Source organism: Suricata suricatta, chromosome 1 (genome assembly GCF_006229205.1).
Source record: "Suricata suricatta isolate VVHF042 chromosome 1, meerkat_22Aug2017_6uvM2_HiC, whole genome shotgun sequence".
NCBI classification, from domain to species: Eukaryota; Metazoa; Chordata; class Mammalia; order Carnivora; family Herpestidae; genus Suricata; species Suricata suricatta.
Genome location: NC_043700.1, coordinates 182988909 through 182997746, shown reverse-complemented (window position 1 = coordinate 182997746; position 8838 = coordinate 182988909).

Here is an 8838-nt window from a genome sequence, read left to right as displayed (position 1 = left end):
GATGAAATGGACCAGGTAGAACTGGTGGACTTTGATCCAAATCAGGAAAGACGGCACCATTACAACGGAGAAGCATATGAGAATGATGAACATCACCCTCAGGGAGGTGTTCAGTGTCAGACCTCTTAATGGGGCCAGTGAAGAACACTGCTGGCATTTTACATGCGGTAGTGAATGAGTGAAGGACTATAATCATAGCTCACTACTTGGCTATTGTTTTTGTTTTAATATTCAACTATAGTAGTGTTTTAAAAGTTAAATGAAGAATAAAAAATATAAAAGCTCTGACTTTGCCCTGTATGTATGATGACTTCAGTGTGCAAAGATAAGTTTAATACTTGTAAAAACTACTTTTAAAAAAAATCTCCCTTAGCATTTGTTAGGCCCTACCTTGTAACTGATTTCAGCTCTATGTACATGAAGTAGTTTCCAATGAAATGCTAGGTATATGTATTGACTCCAGTGTATGACCCTTAATTGTTAAGCTATGAAGTTAAAAACTTGTGTTTAATTGGCAATCAAAAAAAACTTAATTTGTAGAGAAGTATTGGTCTGTAGTACTATTAGGTGGGATTCATTGTGATGCTTCTGCAATTATTCTTTTGCCTCAACTGTTATTTGAAGATGGCATGCTGTGTAATTTGGCCTATTGTTTCAGTGATGGAAAGGGCACCTTTCTAAAGGGGTTTATCTGCTATTTGAGGGCTTGCATTTGTGGAATTGCCTTCCCTTCTGCTGTGCCATCTTATATATATATATATATAATCAGTCCTGATGACACTTTTTTTCCTTCTCTTTGGACCATGATAAGCTTCAGAGTAGTGACTTTGGGAGCAGGGTAACTTTGAGTGAAAAGACATTTACATGGAGAAGTGGATTTGCATGTATGAGCTAGGAAGGTGTTTTGTTAGGTATGTTACAGGTTTACTTAAACCATTTAACTTATGCTCCGAAGTAACTGTAATTTAATGTTGGTAGAATAGCAAATTATGAATAGCTTTAATTGTATGTTTAAAAAGTCATGTTCACAAGCTTAAATCTGGATATCAGAATTAAGCAATTCTTGAAATGTATGAATGTCTCCTTAATATACTGATTACAAAGCAAAAAAAAAAACCATTCCATCTATAAACAGCAGAATATACATTCTTTTCAAGTGGGACACCCTCCAGGACAGATTACATATTAGGCAATAAAACTAGTCTCATCAAGGGATGCCCTGATGGCTCAGTTGGTTAAGCATCCAACTCTTGACTTCAACTCGGGTCATAGTCTCATGGTTTGTTAGTTTGAGCCCTGTGTTGGGCTCTATGCTAAGAGCTCTGCTTGAGATTCTTTGTCTCCATCTCTCTCTGCCATCCTCTACTTGTGCTCTCTCTCAGAAATAAATAAACATTAAAAAAACCTAGTCTCAATAAATTTAAGAAGATTGATACCATACCAATCATCTTTTTTTTTTATCACAATAGGGGGAAATTAGAAATTAATTACAAAAAAAATACCTCAAATCTCAAAACTCCACAAGTACATGGAAGCTAAACAACATACTACTAAATAACCAATGGGTCAGTGAAGAAATCAGAGAGGAAATAAAAAAATGCTTTGAGAAAACTAAAAATGGAAACACAGTGGTCCAAAATCTTTGGAACACAACAAAAGTACTTCTAAGAGAGATGTTTATAGCAAATAGGCCTACCTCATGAAACAAAAAAGTGTCAAATAAACAATCTAATTTTACATCTAAAAGAACTAGAAAAAGAACAAAGCCCCAAATTAGTACAAGAATAAAAATAATAAAAATAATATAATAAATAATAAACAAATAAAAAGAATAATAAAAATAAATGAACTAGAAACTGAAACAAAAAGAAAACAAACAAATACCAACAAACAAAAAAACCCACAGGATAGAAAAGATCAATGAAATTAAGAGCTGGTTCTTTGAAAAGAAAAACAAAATTGGTAAATCTTTAGCCAGACTCATCAGGAAACATAAGGAAGACTCAAGTACATAAAATCAGAAATGAAGAAAAATTACAACTTGTGCAACAAAAGATTATGAGATTACAAAAAAATAAATGCCAAAAAATTATAAAACCTAGAAGAAATGGATAAATTTCTAGAAATATACAATATCCCAAAGTTGAAACAGGAAGAATAGAAAAGCTGAAGAAATTAATTACTAGTAATGAAACAAAAGTCCAGGACCAGATGAATTTTACCAAACATTCAAAAAAGAGGAAACGCCTATCCTACTCAGATTATTTCAAAAAGTAGAAAAAGGAAGAATGCTTCCAAATTCATTCTACAAAGCCAGCATTTTCCTGATACCAAAACAAGACAAAAACATTATAGAAAAAGAAAATTACTGACTAATATTCTTGGTAAGCATAGATGCAAAAATCCTTAATAAATTATTAACTAAAATAATTTTTAAAAATAGTAAAAGAAACATTCACATGAGCAAGTGAAATTTATTACAGGGATGCAAGGATAATTCAGTACTCACAAATCAATCATATGATACAACACATTAGTAAAATGAAGGATAAAATTTATATGATCACCTTAAAATGCACAGAAAAAGCATTTGACAAAATTCAGCATCTGTTCATGATAAAAACTCTCAACAAATGGCCATGGAGGGAACATACTTAACATAATGAAGGCCATATGTGGCAAACACATAGCTAAAATCATACTCAATGGTGAACAGCTGAAATATTTTCTTCTAAAATTCAGGAACAAGATGAGGTCATTCACTCTCATCATTTTTATTCAATATAGTATTAAAAGTCCTAACTGCAGCAATCAGATTAAAAAAAAGAAATAAAAGCATCCTAACTGGTAAGGAAAAAATAAAACTATTTGCTGATGACATGGTAGTATATATAGAAAACCCTATAGACTTCACCCAAAACTATTAGAACTAATAAATGAATTTAATAAAGTTGCAAGATACAAAATCAACACACAGAAATATGTTGCATTTCTATACAAAAATAACAAACTAGCAAAAGGAGAAATTAAGAAAACTATTCCAATTAGAATTGCTCAAAAATGATAAAATACCTAGGAATAAATTTACCCAAAGAGGTGAAAGACCTGTACTCTGAAAACTATAAGACATTAATGAAAGAAATTGAAGGTGATTCAAATAAATGGAAAGATACAGCATGCTCAATCCCAGTCAAAATACCAATAGTATTTTTCATAGAACTAAAACAAGTAATCCTAAAATTTTTATGGAACCACAAAGATTTGGAATAGCCAAAGCAATTTTGAGAAAGAACAAAGCTGGAAATACCACAAACCCAGATTTCAAACTATACTAAAAGCTGTGGTAATCAAAACAGTATGGCACTGGCACAAACATAGACACATAAATCAGTAGAACAGAATAAAAAGCCCAGAAATAAATTATACTTATATGGTCAATTAGTGTACAAGAAGAGAGGCAAGAATCTACAAATGAGGAAAAGACAGTTTCATCGATAAATGATATTGGGAAAACTGGACTTGCAAAAGAATAAAATGGATCACATTCTTATACCATATACAAAAATAATTCAAAACAGATTAAAAATCAAAAGCTAAAACCTGAAACCAGAAAACTCCTAAAATAAAACATAAGCAATAAACTCTTGGACATTGGCCTTAGCAATATTTTTCTAGATATGTCTCCCCAAGCAAGGAAAACAAAAGCAAAAATAAGCAACTGGGACTGTCAAACTAAAACGCTCTTGCATAGTGAAGGAAACCATCACAAAAAGAAAAGGCAACTTACTGAATGGAAGAGGATATTTGCTATTATATCTGAGAAGAGGTTAATATCCAAAATATATAGATTCATACGACTCAACACCAAACACCAAATAATTTGATTGAAAATGGGCAGAGAATAAAAATATTTCCAAAGAAGAGATACATATGGTCTACAGACACATGAAAAGATGCTCAACATCCCTCATCATCAGGGAAATGCATATCAAAACCACAATGAGATAGCACCCCACAACTTGTGAGAATGGCTAGTATTAAAAAACAAAAAAATAACAAGTCTTGGCAAGTATGTGGAGAAAAGAGACCTCTTGAAACACTGCTGGTGAAACTGGTGCAGCCACTGTGGGAAACAGTACGGACGTTCCTTGACAAATTAAAATTATGAATGCCATATGATCCAATAATTCCACCACTAAATGTTTACCCAAGGAAAACAAAAACACTAATTTAAAAGATATATGCATCCCTATGTTTATTGCAACATTAATTACAATAACTAGGTATGGAAGCAACCTAAGTATTCATTGGTAGATGAATGGGTAAAAGAGGTATGGTATATAGATAGATACACAATAGAGTATGACTTGGCAATAAAAAAGAAAGAAATTGTGCCACTCATGGCAACATGAATGGACTGAGGATATAATGCCAAGTAAAATAATTCTGAGAAAGAAACAATGCCACATAATTTCATTTATATGTGGAATCTAAAGAAGAGAACAAATGAACAAATAAATAACAAAACAGACTCATAAATATAGAGAACAAACTCAGTATTCTGTATTTGTGAGTCTGTTTTGTTTATTTGTGTTGCCATGAATGGCAAGATTTCTTTCTCTTACATTGTCAAGTAATATTCTATTCTGTATCTATATACCATACCTTCTTTACCCTCAGGAGGAAATTGGGGAGTTAGGCAAAATAGGTGCAAGGGATTAAGAGGTATGAACTTCAGGCATATAATAAATAGATCACAAGAATGAACACTATAGCATAGGGAATACAGACAAAAAGATTGTAATAACGTTATGTATGGCTACAGAATGGTAACTACATTTATTGTGTTGAGCATTCTGTAGTGTGCATAGCTGTGGAATCACTACGTTGGACACTTAAAACTAATATTATATGTTAACAATACTTCAATAAAAATGAAAAATAAAAACCCTATTGGGAAAACAGAAATAGAAAGGAAAAAAGACATGGTCAGTATCTTTAATAAGTGTGAAGTCTTTTCCAACTTTATTTTCTGAAGTATTGATAGATATATGATTCCAGGGGGAACATAAAAAAACATACTATTAAAGGACCAGTCATAAGACCTTCAAGCTGCCACCATGATTAGACCTGGGCTCTACAGGCAGGAAAAAGTCCTTCATTTATAGTATCACGTTATCTTCAAATAGTGAAAATTTTACTTTTTCCTTACCAGTTTGGATGCCTTTCATTCCTTTCTCTTGTCTGATTGCTGTGGCTAAGACTCCCAGTACAATGTTGAATAAAACTGGTGAGAGTGGACATCCTTGTTTTATTCCTGACCTTAGGGGAAAAGTTTTCCGTTTTTCACCATTGAGTGTAACATTAGCTGAGTGATTTTCATATATGACCTTTATCATATTGAGGTATATTCCCTCTAAGCCTACTTTGTTGAGAGTTTTTATCATGAATGAATGTAGTACTTCGTCAAATGTTTTTTTTTGCATCTATAGAAATGATCATATAGTTTTTATCCTTTCTCCTGTTAATGGGGATGTATCATGCTGATGGATTTGCAAATACGAAACCACTTTGGCATCCTGGGAATAAATCCCACTTGATCATGGTAAAAGACATTAAAGATGATACAAAGAAATGGAAAGATATTACATGCTCAAGAATTGGAAGAACAGACATTGTTAAAATATCTATACTATCCAAAGCAATCGACAAATTTAACACAATCCCTATTAGAATCCCTAGTTCAGTTTTCACAGAACTAGAAACGATAATTCTAAAATGTGTGTGGAACCACAGTAGACCTCAAATAGCAAAGCAATCTTGGAAAAGAACAACAAAGCTGGAGGTATCACAATTTCAGACTTCAAATTATACTATAAAATGTAGTTATCAAAGCAGTGTGGTACTGGCACAAAAATAGACACAACAGCTCAATGGACAGAATAGAAAGCCCAGAAATAAACCCATGATAATGTGTTCAATTATCTTTGACAAAAGAGGCAAGAATATGCAATGTGGAAAAAGGTAGTCTTTTCAACAAATGGTGTTGGAAAAACTGGATAGCTATATGCAAATAATGAAACCAGATCCTTTTTGTTGTTGTTGTTTATTTATTTTTGAGAGAAAGCCAGAGTGTGAGTGGGGGAGGGGCAGAGAGAGAGGGAGACACAGAATCTGAAGCAGGCTCCAGGCTCTGAGCTGTCAGCACAGAGCCCGATGTGGAACTTGAACTCATGAAATGTGAGATCATGACCTGAGCTGAAGTCCGATGCTCAACCAACTGAGCCACCCAGGTGCCCCAAGACTAGATCATGTTTTTACACCATACACAAAAACAAACTCAAAATGGAATGATTACATAACTATGAGAACTGAAACCATGAAAATTCTAGAAGAGAAGACAGGAAAGCAATTTCTCTGACAGCAGTGGTAAGAACATTTTTCTAGATATGTCTCCTGAAGCAAGAGAAACAAAACTACTTCAAGATAAAATCTTTTGCATAGCTAAGGAAATAATCAACAAAACTAAAAGACAACCTACAAAAAGGGAGGAGATATTTGCAAATGACACATCTAATAAATGTTAGTACCCAAATAAATAAAGAACTTATACAACTAGACACAAACAAAAAGGAAAGAATCCAATAAAAAATGGGCATAAGACATGAACAGACATTTCCTCCAAAGAAGACCTACAGATGACCAACAGACACATAAAAAGATGCTCGACATCACTTGTCATCAGGGAAGGCAAATCAAAACCACCACAAGATATCACCTCACCCCTGTCAGAATGGCTATAGTCAAAACTACAAGAAACAACAAGTGTTGGCGAGAATGTGGAGAAAAAGAAGCCCTCCTGCACTGTTGGTGGAGATGCAAACTTGTGCAGCCACTGTGGAAAACAGTATGGAGTTTCCTCAAAAAGTTAAAAATAGAACTACTATATGATGTAGTAATTGCACTACTGAGTATTTACCCAATGAATACAAAAACAATAGTTCAAAGGGATACATGCACTCCTATGTTTATTGCTGTGTTATTTACTATAGACAAATTATAGAAGCAGCCCATGTCCATTAAAAAATGAATGGATAAAGAAGAAGTGTTATGTATATACAATGGGATATTATTCAGCCATAAAAAGTATGATTTCTTGCCATTTGCAATGAGCTGGATGGAGCTAGAGAGTATTATGCTAAATGAAATAAGTCAGTCAGAGAAAGACAAATACCATAGGATTTCACTCACATGTGGAATTTAAGAAACAAAACAAACAAAAGAAACAAAAGAGACAACCAAAAAAACCAGACTCTTTAACTATAGAGAATAAACAAATGTTTATCAGAGGGGAAAAGGGTGGGAGATGAGTGAAATAGATGAAGTAGACTGAGGAATACACGTATCATGATGAGCACTGAGTGATGTATAGGATTGTTGAATCACTATATTGTACACCTGAAACTAATATAACACTGTATGTTAACTATATTGGAATTAAAATTTTAAAAATCCTCTAAAATGTTTCTTTAGCTGATTATAAGCTACAATCATTCTGGAACTCAGAGACCTGAATATATTTGCAACTGGACACATAGCAAGGGATTTCTTTTTTTTTTAAACTTTTTAAAATGTTTTTATTTATTTTTGAGGGAGAGAGAGAGAGAGACAGCGTGAGCAGGGGAGGGGCAGAGAGAGAGGAGGAGTCACAGGATCTGAAGAAGGCCTCCAGGCTCTGAGCTAGCAGTGAGCACAGAGCCTGACACGGGACTCTAGCCCATGAACCGTGAGATCATGACATGAGCCAAAGTCAGACCCTTAACCGACTGAGCCACCCAGGCGCCCCGCAAGGGATTTGTCATGCTTACACTTAGCCATGTTATTCAAAGCAGTTATACCCTATCCAGGGTATATACATCTATCAGGCATTTATTCAGCCCTCCTTACATACTTGAATGGTTGTTAAAGAGGTCAGTAATTTGCCACAATCTTTTCCCATTCTGTTGGTTGCCTATTAGTTTTTTTGATTGTTTCCTTTGCCTTGCAGAAGCTTTTTATCTTGATGAAGTCCCAGTAGTTCATTATGGGCTAGTATCCAAAATACACAAGGAGCTACTAAGCTACATACATGAAAAATGAATGATCCAGTGAAGAAATGGGCAGAAGACCTGAATAGACACTTCTCCAAAGAGGACATCCAGATGGCCAACAGGCACATGAAACGATGCTCAGTGTCACTCATCATCAGGGAAATTCAAATCAAAACCACACTGAGATACCACCTCACACCGGTCAGAGTCACAAAAATGAACAAATCAAAAGACTATAGATGCTGGCGAGGGTGTGGAGAGACGGGCACCGTCCTACACTGTTGGTGGCAATGTAAACTGGTGCAGCTGCTCTGGAAAAGTGTGGAGACTCCTCAAAAAACTATCGATAGAACTCCCTTATGACCCAGCAATAGCATTGCTGGGGATTTACCCAAGGGATACAGGAGTGCTGATGCATAGGAGTACATGTACCCCAATGTTCATAGCAGCACTTTCTACAATAGCCAAATCATGGAAAGAGCCTAACTGTCCATCACCTGATGAGTGGATCAAGAAGATGTGGTGTATATATATACAATGGAGTACTATATGGCAATGAGAAAGAATGACATATAGCCATTTGTAGGAAAGTGGATGGACCTTAAGGGTGTCATGCTAAGCGAAATAAGTCAGGCAGAGAAGGATAGATACCATATGTTTGCATTCATAGGTCTAACAGGAGAGACCTGGCAGGGGACCATGGGGAGAGGAAGGGGGAAAGAGAGCAGAGAAGAGTGAGGGACACAGA